Source organism: Macaca nemestrina, chromosome 6 (assembly GCF_043159975.1).
Source record: "Macaca nemestrina isolate mMacNem1 chromosome 6, mMacNem.hap1, whole genome shotgun sequence".
NCBI lineage: Eukaryota > Metazoa > Chordata > Mammalia > Primates > Cercopithecidae > Macaca > Macaca nemestrina.
The window spans coordinates 88,777,642-88,795,274 of record NC_092130.1 but is presented as its reverse complement, the minus strand read 5'-3'; the positions used below and the strand labels follow the sequence as shown (position 1 = coordinate 88,795,274).

Genomic DNA, 17,633 nt, shown 5'->3' with positions numbered 1-17,633 from the left:
TTTGGGAGGCCAAGGCAGGTGGATCACCTGAGGTCAGGAGTTTGAGACCAGCCTGGCCAACATGGTGAAACCCCGTCTCTACTAAAAATACAAAAATCAGTTTGGCATGGTGGCGCAGGCCTGTAATCTCAGCTACTCAGGAGGCTGAGGCAGGAGAGTCACTTGAATCTGGGAGGCAGAGGCTGCAGTGAGCTGAGATTGTACCACTGTACTCCAGCCTGGCCGACAGAATGAGACCCTGTATCAAAAATAGAATAAAAAAAATTACATGACAGAAGACTGCCAATCAACAACTTTTATTTCCTAGATTGGTGGCAAGAATGCAATCATGGCAGAGGAGGCCTGATTGATGGATGGTTCATTCAAAGTGGTAGGAGCTACTTATTGGGTACTATGTTTATCACCTAAGTGACAAAATAATATATATATCAAACTCCTGCGACACACAATTTACCTGTATAACAAATCTGCACGTGTTCCCCAAGCTGAAAATAGAAGTTAAAAAACATCTGCAATAAACTAAGTGGGAGGAACTATTTTCATGAGAGGTTTTCTGAGTCACTGGGTATTTGAAAAGAAGCTTTGGTGAGAGGTAACAAAAATGTGGCTGAATTCATGAGAGAACAATTATCCATTATCTCACATAGAGCATAACTTCTGTACCTTAAAAAAAAAAAATTGGTTTTTTTTCCCCCGCTTTTGCATGTAGGGAATGGGCTTGAAATGGAAGGAAGGCCAGGGCAGCACATACAAAGTCAAAGGCAATAAAGGTTGATCTGCGTTAAGAAAAATGAAAAATGCCCAGCACTATATTTAGAAAAATTGAGACTCGAAGTCATCTATGCAGCCAACAGACATATAAAAAAAATGCTCACCATCACTGCTCCTCAGAGAAATGCAAATCAAAACCACAATGAGATACCATCTCACGCCAGTTAGAATGACGATCATTAAAAAGTCAGGAAACAACAGACACTGGAGAGGATGTGGAGAAATGGGAACACTTTTACACTGTTGGTGGGAGTGTAAATTAGTTCAACCATTGCAGAAGGTGGAAGATAGCGTGGCAATTCCTCAAAGATCTAGAACTAGAAATATCGTTTGACCCAGTGATCCCATTACTGGGTATGTACTCAACGGATAATAAATCATGCTACTATAAAGACACATGCACACGTATGTTTATTGTGGCACTATTCACAATAGCAAAGACTTGGAACCAACCCAAATGCTCATCAATGATAGACTGGATTAAGAAAATGTGGCACATATACACCATGGAATACTATGCAGCCGTAAAAAGGGATGAGTTCATGTCCTTTCTAGGGACATGGAAGAAGCTGGAAACCATCATTCTAAGCAAACTATCACAAGGACAGAAAACCGAACACCGCATGTTCTCACTCATAGGTGGGAACTGAACAATGAGAACACATGGACACAGGACAAGGAACATTACACACCAGGGCCTGTTGGAGTTGGGGGACTAGGAGAGGGATAGCATTAGGAGAAACACCTAACGTAAATGAAGAGTTGATAGGTGCAGCAAACCAACATGGCACATGTATACCTATGTAACAAAACTGCACATTGTGCACATGTACCCTAGAACTTAAAGTATAAATTAAAAAAAGAAAAATTGAGTCTCGGTGCAAAGCTAATAACCAGTGATGGAACGAATAGATGCTCACGAAGTGGCCAAAGTTCGCATTTTAGGGTGAGATAGTCAAATGATAAGAGACATCCTGACACGTACAAATTCACTGGTATTTCCAACTCAACAATGGTATAAGAAATGACTGTGTTTTTGTTGTTGTTGTTGTTGTTGTTTGTTTGTGTCTTTGTTTTTTGAGATGAAGTCTCGCCCTGGTCACCCAGGCTGGAGTGCAATGGCCCAAACTCAGCTCACTGCAACCTCTGCCTCTCGGGTTCAAGTGATTCTCCTGCCTCAGCCTCCTGAGTAACTGTGATTACAGGCGCCTGCCACCATGCCTGGCTAATTTTTTTGTATGTTTAGTAGAGATGGGGTTTTACCATGTTGGCCAGGCTGGTCTCAATCTCCCGATCTCAGGCGATCCGCCCACCTTGGCCTCCCAAAGTGCTGGGATTATAGGCGTGAGCCACCGTGCCCAGCCGCCTGTTTGGTTTTATAACAGAAATTTAGACCAATCAGTTGGGAAAGAAAGGGAAATACTTATCAAATTAATTTTTCTGGAAAACATATATACATTAAAAATAAAATAAATATGGCCAAAGTTGAATTAACATTAAGGCTATAAACTCAGAATTTCTATTAGTAACAGAGCAAGAATGAGATTCTCATTCTGTGTCTCCTTGTGAGCAAAAAAGTGGCTGGTTTCCTTTTTCTCATTTTAATTTGCTTGGCAATCTGGTAAACTTGTTTTATGTTTGTAAATTAGATCTAATCTAAATGTATATGTGAGATTAGAATTCAGCAGGCATCAAATCTTTGCAGGTTATTTATACATATAGGGCTTGCTATGTACTGTAGAAACTTGTTGCTTAAACTTTCTTTTTAAAATTAAGTTTCTCTTTACATACCGGTAGGAAAAAACATCATCCCAGGAAGTGTCTGAACAGCTTGAGACTTATTGGTCTGGAACTATTTTCCTATGATCTAAGCACTTGACTTAGAGTTTAAGTATCTCAGTGGGTTCAGAGCTAAAACTATTTTTTTAAATATCTGATTTTTTAGTCCTCATTTCTTTTTAAGCTGGTCATATAATAAGGATTTTGAGGATCTATTTGTTTTGCAAATACAATGATTTTTCTAAGTGACACTCTAAATTTACATTGGCATTTCAACCAACAGCCTAGTAAATCTACAAGCTCTAAGTAAAAAGCAATGCCGTAACTTTGTAGTGCTAGTGAAAGTCTTATTTCTTTAAGTTACAGGTAAAAGATATTGACTTCTGCCTAGAAAGTAATTATTTTAAAGAAAAATACGTGAAATAAGTGCAAGTTAAACAGTTTGTTTAAGACTCTTAATATAAGAATTCAAACTCTCATCTTTGCCTCACAGAGTGGAATTGTCATAAATGAAAATATCTTTTTATTCTACTTAGAAGCATCTTTTTAAAGTGCATATGATGAGCAAAGTGTGTAAAGATATAAATATATATTTAAAGTGTAATGGTGTACAACAATTACTATAATAGTAAGTAAAGCAAGGCCATAAAAATGGAGAACACATTCTTCAACACATTGAGGAATTTATTTTCAAAGCCTGGCCCATTAGGTTGGAACCAGAAGTTTCCAGATATATGCCCACATTTGCATGAAAATAAATATTTTACATTCCAGTGACGGCTTGGTACATGCTTGAGAATGGATGGTTGTACTAGCTCTGAAAGAAACAGGAAAAAAAATGACCTTCTAAATTACATGAAGTCAAGTAGCTTGGAGAATAGAAAGCAGATCTCTACTGAGGAGACATCTAGTTAAATCTGTGTTCTCACCAGAGATCTATTAATCCAGGGCCCCGCTGGAATACTGGAGCAAATTCATGCAGCTGGGCTGAAGTCAGATTTTTGCCAACTCTGTCCTCTCTTACGATATGCTGTCATTGTTGGAATCATGGCATGTCTAGATTGAAGCTGCGCACAAAGTCTAAAAACTTTTTTGGGCAGAAGTGGCTATATTTCTCTTGTAAGCTGCAAAAGTCTATTTCACTTTTAGAGTTGCTTTTCTACTGTTGCAATAACTACTTTGGAAATTTTTATTACTCGTTAATTAAAATTAAGGTACTAGAGGGAATGAAAACGGTTATTTTGCTTAAGTTGCCTGAACTCAGACTATTGTGCAAGCATTCATTTTCTGTGGTATTTTATTTCATGGAACGATCAGTAGGTGAGCTTGCACAGAGTCAGCAAAATTTTCCTGCAAAGGATCAGATAGCAAATATTTTAGTCTTGGTGGGCCACACGGACTTTGTCACAGGTACTCAACTCTGTCTTGTATGAGAAAGCAGACATAGACCATACATAAACAAATGATTATCTATAGACAATAAAGTTTGAATTTTTTACATGTCACATAATATTCTTTTTATTAACCACATAAAATACAATGATTCTTGGCTTGTAGGCTGTATAAAAACAGATGGCAGGCTGGATTTGGCCCATGGGCTAGAGTTTGCCCATCTTTGAATAGAACACAATCACATAGAGTGATGAAAAATAAGAAAACGTATCTCTTAACGTAAACTTTTATGCTTCTTATTAGATATTTAGTTCCATTTGGATTTGTTTTTCCTAATTATCTCCTGAAATGTGTCATAATTCTTAGTTCAAAAGAATCCTAACTCACTGAAACAGTTAGTGTTGAGTTGCAATTCGAAAATTCAAAACTCACTTGAAAGATTCACGTTCTATCTACTAAGCGAACCCATCATATGAAAAGAAAGCCAGTATTATGTTATGTATTTGACATGGAATAAAATACTATTCATGTCCTTTGTTTTAAATATGAAATGAACACATTTACTAAGATTGCCCTGAATTTGGAAGAAACCCTGGTCCTTTAGCCATCAATGAGATGGCATAATTTTACTGAGTTGAATATTTCATTATGTTACCATGGTCTTACTGTTTAAAGTTTTCCATCAAGCCTTCTACACTGTCTCTCATATAAGCAATTATTTGCTGCTCTGCATTTACTTTTGATGTTCTTTCTGTATTAGTTCTGATTCCTGAGACACTATTAGAAGTATTAGAAATTATAGCCCTTGCTGAAAACAGAGAGAGGAGATGGTGTTAAGCCAGCAAAGTCAGGAAGCTGTTTCTATATGACGTTTGCTGAATAAATCAAATGTAAATTCTCAGCAACTGTATTCTTGTTCTAAGTGTTTCTAGTAATAGAACTATTTCCAGCCAAACCCTCGTTAAGAGAGAGAGAGACGGAGAGATCAGTCAAGTAATTTACAAAGTCATCAGCAGTTTTTAATGTTTTTAACATGCCTTGCAAGCCAAAAGCAAGGTGCACCACCACCTATCAAAGCCTAGACAAGCACAGGTTTCCTGTCAGTTTCCCTTTTTCTCAGTTCTTGGCATATGTTACATGCTCAAGAACTATTATATAAACAAACTTGTTTAACAGACTCAGTAATTAGGAGTTAAGATAAGCAACTACATAATTTTCAAAACTCATTAAAAAGTAAAAACATAGGGTGTATAGTTCAAAGAGCAGGAAAGAGTGCCTGCCATTAAAGGTACTAAGGCACAAAACTTCTTTTCTTTCAGAATTTATTTTTTCTCAACTTCTCTGTGCTATTTGTCATGCTCCCACGGAATGGGATACTTACGGAGCGAGTGCAGATTACAACCTCTCAGTGGTCCATACTATTAGTGGCATTAGTGCTGGATTGATACACTGTGTCCCTGTCAAGGGAGGGAAAGTCAATATCCCCTTCCCATGGGCCTGCTACCAGAATCTGCAGCAGATGAGACCCCTGAAGGATTGCAACCCTCACATTTGAGACGCACTCAGCTCCTGGATCAGGGTGCCCACTGAACGTGCCATCCTGGGGAATAGAGTTGGCTGCCTCCAGGCCCCACCTAGATGCCCCAGAGTGCATGTGGCCAACACCATCTTGCCTCATCTCTGTGCCCAGGCCTTGCAGTGGGTGGAGGACAGCTTTGGAATGCTGATTGGATGTCTGGGAATCTGTTCTGGGAAGGTGGGGAGGCTTCAGGGACCTCAAGTCTCTCAGCGTTTTTTTCCATTGTCCATTTGACTACCCTTACAAAAAAAAAAAAAAAAAAAAAAATTAAAAGATGAAATCATTAAGAATTTCAAAATAGTGACCCTAAGCATCAGGCCTTTGTGAGAATGGGGCCTTCTTGACTGCACTAGTGGCTAACATTTATTGAATTTCTATCAGCAAACTCTTCTAATCAATTCATAGTATACCCAATTCTCACATACGAAAACATATTGTGCAGAGAGGAAACTAAGTCACAAACATAAAGTAATTTTTTCCAAGCTCATGAAATCAGTATGTGATGATGCCAAGATTCCATTAATACTACAGGCAGTCTGACTCCCAGGCTCTTCATTCTAAACCACCTCAACATCTCATATGGTATAATTGCTTTAATACCTGTCTTGCAGGGACATGGATGAAGCTGGAAACCATCATTCCGAGCAAACTATCACAAGGACAGAAAACCAAACACCATGTGTTCTCACTCATAGGTGGGAATTGAACAATAACACTTGGACACAGAGTGGGGAACATCACACAGTGGGGCCTGTCATGGGGTCGGGGGAGAGGGGAGGGATAGCATTAGGAGATATACCTAATGTAAATGACGTGTTAATGGGTGCAGCACACCAACATGGCACATGTGTACGTATGTAACAAACCTGCACATTGTGCACATGTACCCTAGAACTTCAAGTATTAAAAAAAAGTGTCTGTGGTTTTATACGTGGACCCTACTTCTCTGGAGATTTTTCTCTTCCCCAGCAATGTCCTTTTCATGACCCATTGAAATCACACTAAAACTTACCTGATATTTGATGGCTTAGAGCATGAGAAAGTGCCCAATAAACTTTAGCTTTTATTATTCTCTTCCAATTCTGCTTCTTGTCTAGGCTTTCTTTCAAATTCATGTGAAGTGTTGTTTGAACTGGCAATGGCTTAATGTGTGCTTTTATCACGTGTATATCCTGAAAGAGGTATATGTACATTTCAATCCCCAAAACAAAGATATTGAGAATGTTCTTAAGATGGCTGACCCTTTAAAAATCGTTCAGATCCTTTAATTCTGTAAGTTATTTATAAGACTGTCTATACATGAGTACATTTATACATCAATGAGTATCTATTTTATATATCAAATAGAATGCAATTCTAGAACCCAAACTCCTCTTGAATATGTAGTTTTTCAACTTTATGAGATAGATACCTAAATAACACCTATCTTGTGTACACAAGAAACCAAGTCCCAAGTAAATTGCCATTTTCTCTTGGCCACAAAGTTACTATGTGGTAATGCCAGGATGCTAATGTGGACAGTCTGACTACAGGGTCCTCACTCTAAAATGGCACAAGATTCCCATATGGAAGAGTAGCTTTAAAACCCATAATATTAAACATTTATACAAATGAAAATTAGAACTCCACATAAAATGCTTAAATATTCAAAAGTAAAACTTGTTTCTCCTGAATTTCTTTATTAACATCAGAATACAAGATTAGAATATTATGAAATAATTAAGTCAAGCATAAAATATTTATTGAAGACCTACTAAGTTCCAGGCCTGATCCAGATACTTTACACACATCATTGAAGAAAGTAAACAAAGATTTCTATTATTGAGGAGCATATAGTGCAGCAGATAATTAAATTTTCTTTATAGTATCTTCTCTATGTTGGACAAGTTTTAAAGAATTTATTTATAATAACGATGTATTATACAAGTATAATTGTTTTATTTAAATATTTTGACATCCAATGTTGAGGCAAATTAGATTGTATCCCTGTTTTTATCACCATCATAGTATCTTCTAGTGGTGCTTTTGTTACTCCTTTCTTCCATTCCCTCTTTATTCTTTCTTTCTTTCTTTCTCTCTTTTTTAAAATCAGCTGCTGACCATACACTTTATTATCAGCTAAGGGATACGTTAAGTGGCTGCTGGCCCAACCACAGCCAGTTTATATCCGTGATAACTTGGCTTAGCTTTCCCTGAAGAAAGGAAGTTGTATCCTAGGGAAAGCAGACTGAAAATCATTTTTTTTGCATTACCAGCCATTCCTAGAAGTTCTATGATTAATACAAATTTCACTTCTAAAATTATTTTATTCACCCAGTCACTTTGAAAGTTATATACCATGCAAAAAATAAGAATGCTCTCTCTTTACTTACATTTTAAGTACCCTTACAAAATCCTCTAAATTAAAAATCACATTTAACATTATAGACCAAAGTTAATGTTTAAAGAAGTTGCGTTGTTCATTTTTGTTTCGTTTTGTGTTGTGGTATGGGGGAACATATTATTTTAGAAGGACTCAGTTAACCCTTAATAGTTTCTACAAAATGGAAGATTATCAATGCAAAAGAAAACAACATTTGAATTTCAAGAAACATTTCTAAACAGTCTATACAAGAAAGCCGTGGGCATCAATATGAAGACATTTTAGATTTTTTTAGAATTGGTCAACTTTTTACATGTCACACAATTTGAGATAATGGGACAAAGATGTCAAAGAGGTCAGTGTGTCATATTCAGAGGAGAACCTGCTTTGAAATCTGACAGATTAGGTTTGAATTTTGACTCTGAAACTTTCCAGCAGGGTGGTTTGAGGCTTTTGAAATAAACATTCTGAGCCTTCATTTCATTATAATAGAAGGATCATGATATCCATGTACACAAAGCACTTGTCACATAGAAGTATGTACTCTATGGTAGATATTAGTATTCATCATGAGAGAGCTAGATTTAAGAAAAATAAATATCCTATAAAGTCACCGAAATGTTCATTCCAAGAACATGGGTTTTGTGTAATTAAGGAATTTGACAGGGAGGAATACACAGAGATAACAGACTGAATCAAATCATACCAAGATCTCTGATTACATGTCAAGAAGTAAAACAAAGTAGTTGTCTTTTAAAAACCAGTTTTGGATCAGGTACTATTAGGGACTTTTACATATGTTCTTCCAGGTATTGCTCAAAATAAAATTGAATCTCATAGCGATTGACTGAATAGAGCCAGACGAGAGCACGTGGCAATCCCACTTGCCTGCGTGTGCACGTTGATGTGCCGCTACTGACGCTGTGGAAGAGTTAAAGGGGAGCAAAAAGTTTTATTCTGGGGAAAAAAATGCTACTTACTAGAGTACAGTCTTAACTGATCAAGAAAAATGTATATTTTGTCACAATTTCCTTTATGTTTCCACTGGGACAAAGCTAGTCTAATATATGAGACTCTTGAATGGCCCTTATCTTTGATATAAGAGGAGAGTATTTGCAAAATGTAATTTCCTTGCAGCCCACTTCATTATATATACCTATTTTCATAACAAAGCCTGCGAAGAAAAAAAATGATGTTAAAATCAATGCATTCCTTGAATAATTGAGATTTTTAAAATGGATCTGTACAAAAAGCTATCCTTCAGAACAACGTCTCTCAAGTACCGTTTGCATTAATTTACACCCATTTTCCTTTGGAATTTTTTGCACTTACTCTTCATTTTTTTTAATCATTCAAAATATTTCAAAGCTACTTCTCTGTTTTTAAGCATTCTACTTTAATTTGAAAATGTAAAAAATGTAATAAAATTGAATGATTAAATTGCACTTCTGTTAAGTAGGATTATTTTCTTATATCTTATATCAGAATTTTATTAGGTAATTGTTTTTCATCAGTATGTTCTGCCTACATCCTAGGCGTTAGGAAAATTGGAAAAGGATTGCCAGATTTTCTTTGTACAGGCATACTCCTTACATTTCTTAAATTGTGCTTGACAATTTGAAGTGATGACAAAATTATACCTTTGGTTGTATATTTTTCTTATCATACTAATTTGAATCTAATAGAGGCTATATAGAATTTTTTTCTTTTGTCCTGCATTATAATTTCTATAATTCTTTACAATATTGAAATTCTGTAGTTCAACTATTGCTTCCTAAAACACAACATATGCTCAGATCATACAAGATTGTTAATAAAAACATACATATTAGCTTTATTATTGTTCTGAACTTATGTTCCTTTTGGGATGTAAAAGATAAGATGTGAAACTTATCTTGTAAAATCAAGTGATCTTTGATTTTGCTATGTTATCTACCCATGTGTTCTGGACCTCAGTGGGGACCAGGAAGCTAAGGACTTAACATGTTTCTATGACAATTTTAGGAAGAAAAAATAATATCATTTTACATCTCCACCTTCTCTTGGTCAGAAAACAGACCTTGAGAATTACTGTAGATAGTCTTATGCCATAAAGATAAATGAAATTTTGAGGAATATATAACATGATTGCTAAGCAGTTGTGTGCATATATACATATGTGTGTGTATATATATGTATCCAATTTTGCACATTTAGTAATAGAATAACACTTTTAAAATGAGATCTGCCCTCAGTAATAAACTTTCTCATTTGTTAACAAATATTTTTAAGAATTCTGTAGAGAATTCTTGACTTGAGTCACAATTACCAGAAGAACACTTCTGACAAAGACACTTAAGCAGATATGAGAGAGCGCAAAGGGGAGACAGAGAGATGTTTCAACACTGTCATTTTAAAACTTCAAAAAGCATCTCCACATCAGAAGCGACTTCACAGATCCCGAGTCTCTATATTTCTGAGATATTGTTTGACTTCATTTTTTTTTCTCTCTCCAGGTTCCAGGTTCCATAATCTTTTTAAGGGATATAGGATTTGGGAAGCATAGTATGGAGCGTGAAATTCTCTCTCTATATATATGGAGAGAATATATATATATATATATATTTTTTTAAATTATCCGATTAGTGATTAAGACAGATATTAGAAGAGAAACAACAAAACTTATTTTTCTTTCACCATTCATGGAATTATTGGTAGTTCTATATTAAGAAACAAAATGAAAGCATTCACTTAAATATAAGAAGTAGGATAATAGATATATTTTTGATAAAAATGAAGTAAATATTTGTCTCTAAATTCAAACTATCCACAGTACAATCAGTAAGTATTAGAAAACAAGTAAAGACTTGTTTTATGTGCTCTGGATATATGTCAGACATAGAAGAAACAAGTAGAACTGATAACCCCTAACTTTTAAGGTCTATTCCAAACATAAGATGCGGTGTAGTTCCAAAATTATAGTTAAAAAAATAAAAATATACAAATAATAAATCATCCATGGCAATTGTTGGAAACAGAAAAATAGGCAATGTGTCCAAATACATAACTTCTCTAATATTGATATTAAAAAGAATTTATAAATAATAAACAATAGAAGCATGCTGATTGTTTTATTATAATATTTTCAAATTCAAATTAAGATAAAGATAACAAAGCTGTATTCAAGAATAATAGAAGCATTGTAAATATATATTGGACTGAGAAGGATTTTGTATTACAGCAAAAAGCAAAATTGAATGGCATTCTATTTAAAATGCTTTCTTTTTTATATTTAAATGTATTATTTTAGAGAAAATTCATCATTTAATAGGTGGCTAGTAAACTTTCAAACAGTGAAATAATTTGCAATTGAGTATAGTATATCAGCATTTTCATATTTTGCATCATCTTGATTTAATATTTCTGATACTTCAGCAATGCTAGAGCGGCCATTCTTGGTAACCACATCACCACAGAAATGTAATATGTGTGTTCCGTATCGTTTCCTGCATTATGTGTGTGGGTTGTGGTTGTTGTTTAAGTTCCCATGACTATTGAGCGAGGAAGTTGGGTATAATTCCTGGCAGCATAGTAGTTTATCCATTACACTAAAGACCAGATCGTATTTCAAAATGTTTTTCTGAGATCATTACAGAAACAAATGGCAAGGTTATCAGCCTTAATACCAATTGCCCAGAAAATGTGGGGGAAAAAAGCCACTAAAAATAGCCACAGGAAGCAATAATTTCTATGACAAATCGTTCGGCTGTTTACTTAGTATGCTAAGTAATATATTTTTGATCAAAGATAAACAGTTTAAAAAGTTACATTTGTGTTGTGGCGAGGCAAGGCTGAGGGAAAGAGGAAATTGCTATTCCCTAAAGGCTGATGTACCTTGTAAAATAATCTGTCTTCAAACTCACAATGAAAGGGAGCCAAAAACAGCTTTGAATTATAAGAAGGGACCCTGGAGAGGCTGTTCATTATACAATTTGCTGTAGTGGTTTGCAGATGTCTCATTTTGTGAGTCAGATTATGCACTTTATTTTTTTGTTTTTTAAGTTATGTGTATAGCGTTGGTTATAAATTCTTTCCCGATTTGTCACAATTTCTCCATAAACAGCACAATGTCTATTTTGAACAAACTGATACATTGTACCCCTGCTGTTTCAAAACTGTGACTGATGAAAGAGTTGCACTCTGGCTCTGAAGCAAGTAAGGTACTTAGTAGAAAATGACCCTTTTGTATAGTGCATCCAACTATAACATCAGAAGACTGGACTTGTAACCACTTTGTAGAGAAAGTACCCAAGAGGACACGGTGAGGTGATCAGCAAAATGCCAACTCCGAACAGCAATGAGGCAGTGATGTCAAATGACCCGTTTTGGCACATTTTATTTTAAGGATGTAATCCTGTAGCACATACATAGTCCTTGCTAAAGTTGATAAAACTTCCCTTATAAGTTGAGAAATCTTACTCAAAAAATACTTATTCATAGATTTGTTCTAAAGTTGGGTTCCTGGTTTTAACTGAGGTCATATTCAGGCAATAAAGACTCTAACAAGAAAAAACTTTTTTTTTTCTTAATTTGGGGAAAAAATGTCATTATGCCTTGGGAAGTATTGTTGTAATCATCTGCAATGCTCATTAGTCTTCTTATTATATCTGAAGCACTTGTATTTGTTGAAGTAGAAGCAGCTGAGATAAAAGAAATTTGAAAGTGAAATCATTACACATTTGAGTCAGTGCCTTTTTCAAACTGGAAGCCTGCTCTATTACTCTTAATGAGCTGATGCCCCAAATACTGAAAATGGATTCGTATTTCTTAACCTCTTTTGAACCTCTAGTTAAAAACTGTGGTGTGAATTCAAAAGGAAAAAAATGTCAATAGTGTTTTTAAACTATTCATTTGGGGAGCCATTAGTCAACCTTTACAAACTACTTGATAGTAATATTTAGCCAAGACTAAAAATAATGTTTTTATCAATTAGAATACTAAAAGAAACCTATTTTTAGTAGTCATTTTATATTTTTAAGGATCGATTATATGTCATATAAATTCACAAGCAACTGTTAATAAATACCTAAAATGTAAGAAAATATTTAGATGTCAAAATTAAATATTGATAACAATATATGGATAAAAGTATATAGAACTAAATATACATGCACACAGATGAGTACAAATAAAACTGAGGAAAGCTGGATAAAACTGATATCAAGGTCAATATCCTTGGCTAATGTTATACTGTAGCTTACCTTTAGCAGGAACTAGGTAAAGTATACACAGTATCTCTTTATTATTTCTTTCAACTGCATGTGAATATACAATTATCTCAATAAAATTTTCATCTAAAAATAAAATGTTACATAATTATAATTTGATGTATCTATAGCCTCTAAATTTACAAAAGGAATAGACATTTTTAAATAATTATTCTAGATATTTAATAGCTAATAAATACCTGGTAAAAAGAGATACCCTAAATTTAACATATTAGAAGTCAAGTACACATATAGTATGAGATTTTATAGGTTAATAAAATATAATGTTAATTTAGAAGAAAGGGAAATGTTTCAATATTCGAAAAGAGAAAATTTCTAATTCCCAGATATTGTGCATTTTTACTGCATCTAGTGAAATCACTGTTATAAACCATTCAAAGCAACATCATTGGTGTTGATTTTATTTGAAGATAATGTAATCCAGCTTTATATTGTACTTTGTAAATCAAAAGAAACATGGGACAGGGAATGCTTGCAGTACAGATCTAAGTTGGAGGAAGACATCACTTTTAATTAAGAAGCACTAAAGTGATATATAGTTCTATAGGAAAAGTGCCAGATCAGAAGAAGTGAAAACACTTATGTTTTAATAGTTTCCTTTTGGTGATGCTAACTATGCTAATTTGTCTTTGATAAATTGTGACAAGGACTGTCAACCTAAATGATCAGCATACTCATTAAAATTAAACAATAACATTTCTACAGTAATAATCTTAGATATGTTTAAGACATAGCCCATTTTCTGGAAGTTGGAGTCTAATAAGCTCTGCTTAGGCCCCTAGGGAGTGAGGTGAGGGGAGAGTGGTGGCAGCATTCAAGTTCTGGCAGCATGTTAAACAACAGGCAACTTTCAGGAATTACAGGGCCACACCATCTACTTGAGTTACATAATACACTTATGGTTAACACTAATTCATTTGATGTGCTCAAGTACCTATGTACCCAGTTAGAAGATTCAGATCCTTTAATATTCCCAGGTATTTTGTGTTTTTAACTCTATTATCATTTTAATGTTGACATGAAGACCCAAGATCCAATCTTCATGATAAAGATAAAATTTCTTATTAACAGCTAAGCAAATCCACAAGTTGACATTCTAATATAGTGTCAGAAGATGGAACCAAGGGATTGCCTTGGGTGAGCATCAACATTGAATCATTGCAGTTGGAAATAACAACCAGTTTTGTTTTTATGATTTCACACTGATGTTTACCTATATTTAAACTCCTTTAGAGATTTCAAATGATCGAACCACCAAGCCTGGCTGCATTTTCCTTGAAAACTATTGAGAAAAAAAAAAATTATAGATCAGGAAGACTTCGTTGATTCTTTGCAATTTGCATCTGCACTATACCAAAACTAGGAGAAATGTGAAAAAAAATCAGACATGCAAATGTTATTTAATACCTTATATCCAGATGTTTTGGAGGTCTGGTGTTATAAGGTTTATAGCTTTAAGACTGCATATATTTTCAAAAGTCAAATAAAATATTGCATTTTATTTATATTTGTTTCTCATTTTGATTTGTTTCTACTACCTTTTAGAATTACCAAGAAATTTTATGGAAATCACCATTTTGAAATCAGGTAAGAAGCAGAAAAATACAGAACTGCAATATTATCTATCTTCTTAAGTAAGTGTATATTTAGCATTCTATTGCTCAGTTATCCAGATGATTAAATTTATTTCTTGAAAAGCAAATCACATATCAAATTTGACCTTTTTTTTGGCACACATGATGGTAATGTGGATAAAATGTTATCAAAACAGTTAAATTTAACTTAGAAAAAATATACTTTTGAACTAAAAAACTAAAAATCTCAGGTTAAAAGTGAGCTTTTTCATAATCTCTGCAAAACTGAAAATATGAGTAAAATTATTGAATTGTATTGAAACAAAGGTAGGAAAAATAAATTTTGTAAAATGTTTACATATATTTATAAACTATATATGTTTCTTTTATTACTAACTTAAATGTCCTTACTCATAAACAGAAGATCTAAATATGGGCAATAATCAAATTCCATCATGTTTAATATTTTTCTTTCTCCAGTCATATACAAATTTTTTCATGCACTTAGTTTTATATTTCATTGCTCAAAAGCTAGAGTTGACAAGGTAGAACATTTGAATATATTCTAGGTAGCAATTTTGTTACCTTAATGTATAATTGCAAATATTTAGAGACATGAACTCCATTTGTCTTCCTGCCCCAGACAGGCTACTGTTAGGTGAGACTATACAGATTTTTTTTTTAAGTCATATTATCATTATCTGGTATAGTTTTGATGTGTGTCCCCACCCCAATCTCATATGAATTGTCTAATTGTAATCCCCAATGTTGGAGGCTGGGCCTGGTGAGAGGTGATTGGATCATGGATTGGAGTCTCATGAATGATTTAGCACCATCCCCTTGCTGCTGTTCTTATGATAGTGAGTGAGTTACAGGAGATCTGGTTGTGTAAAAGTGTGCAGCACTTCGCTGCTGGCTCTCACCTGTTCCTGCTTTCGCCTTGTGATGTGCCTGTTCCCCCTTTGCCTCCTGCCATAACTGGAAGCTTCCTGTGGCCTCCCCAGAAGCAGATGCCACTATGCTTCCTATACAGCCTGAAGAACTGTGAGCCAATTAACCCTCTTTTCTTATAAATTAAGCAGCCTCAAGTATTTCTTTATGGCAATACAAAAACAGAGTAATCTTTTCTTCAAGATCCTTCCTCACAACTAAGAAGTTGACCCTGCTTCTTCTCTTTCTTTCTTCCCTATATCCGCCCTCTAAATTTCGATGATCGGTTTATACTTGACTCCTCCTGGCTGAATTGTACTTGATATAAAACACACACACACACTTCTTTACTTAGTATTAGAACTCTAATGCTCTATAGCAGTCATGTACCTGGAACCTAGTAGTTGCTCATGAAAATGTATGTTCAGTTTTATGTTGAATTTGTGTTACTGAAAACCATCTATCAGAGTATGGATTATACTTTAGGTCAGGGGTGTCCAATCTTTTGGCTTCCCTGGGCCACACTGGAAGAAGTATTGTCTTGGGCCACACATAAAATACACTAAAAATAGCTGATGAGCAAAAAGAAAAATAATCGCAAATAAACCCTCATAATATTTTAAGAAAGTTTACAAATTTGTTTTGGGTCACATTCAAAGTCATCCTGGGCCACATGCAGCCCACAGGCCACAGGTTGGACAAGCTTGCTTTAGATATTCACTTAGCACATGTTAATGATGGAGTAAATAAAATTGATCTTCCAACTTGCAATTTTCTAGCATCCTCATGAAATTAAAATTCCATTTCGCTTACCAATACCTGTCTCTATTACCTACAAACTATCCATCAGAGGGTAACTAATTAATACACTAATTTTTCTCTGCTGAGGCATTGGCACTGACTTTTTAGTAATGCCATGTACTTTTCCCACTTGTAATTTGTAAAATATTCTCTTATGATCACCATGTATTTTGTAAATAATAGAATAGAATTTGATTATATATAATATATGATAATAATGATTATATAAAACATCATATATATGACATTTAACAAACCATGTTATGGTTTAAATTATGTTGCCCAAAAAGTTGTTGAAGTGCTTTCTCTCAGTAAATGTGACCTTAACTGAATATAGGATCCTAGCAGATGAAATCATTTGGGTGGTCCCTAATCAATACGACTGAGTCTTTATAAAGAGGGGAAATTTAGACACAGACATAGACACACACACAGGGAGAATCCTATGTGAGCAGGAAGGAAGATACCAGAAAATGCATCTATAATCCAAAAAATGCCAAAATCTCCAGAAAACTACCAGAAATTAGGTAAAAGGCATAAACAGATTCTCCCTCACATCCCTCAGCAGAAACCAACCTTGCTGACACTTTAATGGTGCATGTCTAGCCTCTAGAACTATGAGAACGTTAATTTCCGCTGTTTAAGCCATCCAGTTTTTGGTGAGCTTTGTCGAGTTTTCGTAGAGCTTTGTTATACCAGCTCTACAAAACTAATACACGTATAAATATTGCTGGAGATAAATATTCTCAGAACTGCCCATCATTTGGACAATATATCAACAACAAGAATGACTGACGTGTGAATAGTGTCTTTTGAAAGAAATCCTAAAATTGACCTTCGTTGAGAACTTTCAAAGAGAAGAGAAAAGTCCAATTTGGGGTGCAGTCCTATGCAAAAGCAAGCATCCTAGTGGGGGATGAGGCCAGGTGGGTTTTTATGATTGGCTTAAACATAGATTGGGATAGCATGAAATAAAGGCAGAGAAAAGGGGATAGAAGATCCTAAACTCTCTAATTGTGTTCCTTCATCCTCCCTTACTACGCACCATTTGCTTTTTTATAACATGCTGCCTTCCAGAGAGATCATATGGGCAAAGTATTTCTGCTTCTAAATTAGCCCAAAAGTTAAAAAAAAAAAAAAAAAAAAAGATTCCTGGTTTGCTTTCCTGTGAAGGTATA

General features: G+C 34.7%; 1 protein-coding gene across 1 annotated transcript in view; it reads left to right on the top strand.

The window, feature by feature from the left end:
- Positions 1–11,982: 11,982 nt before the first annotated feature.
- Positions 11,983–17,633, top strand: part of LOC139363953 (uncharacterized) — an 84,558-nt gene continuing 78,907 nt past the window's right edge. Inside the window, exons 1-2 of the mRNA XM_071099198.1 lie at positions 11,983–12,082; positions 14,696–14,737. The gene's annotated coding sequence lies outside the window, so the exon portion shown is untranslated. The remainder of the gene's footprint in view (positions 12,083–14,695; positions 14,738–17,633) is intronic.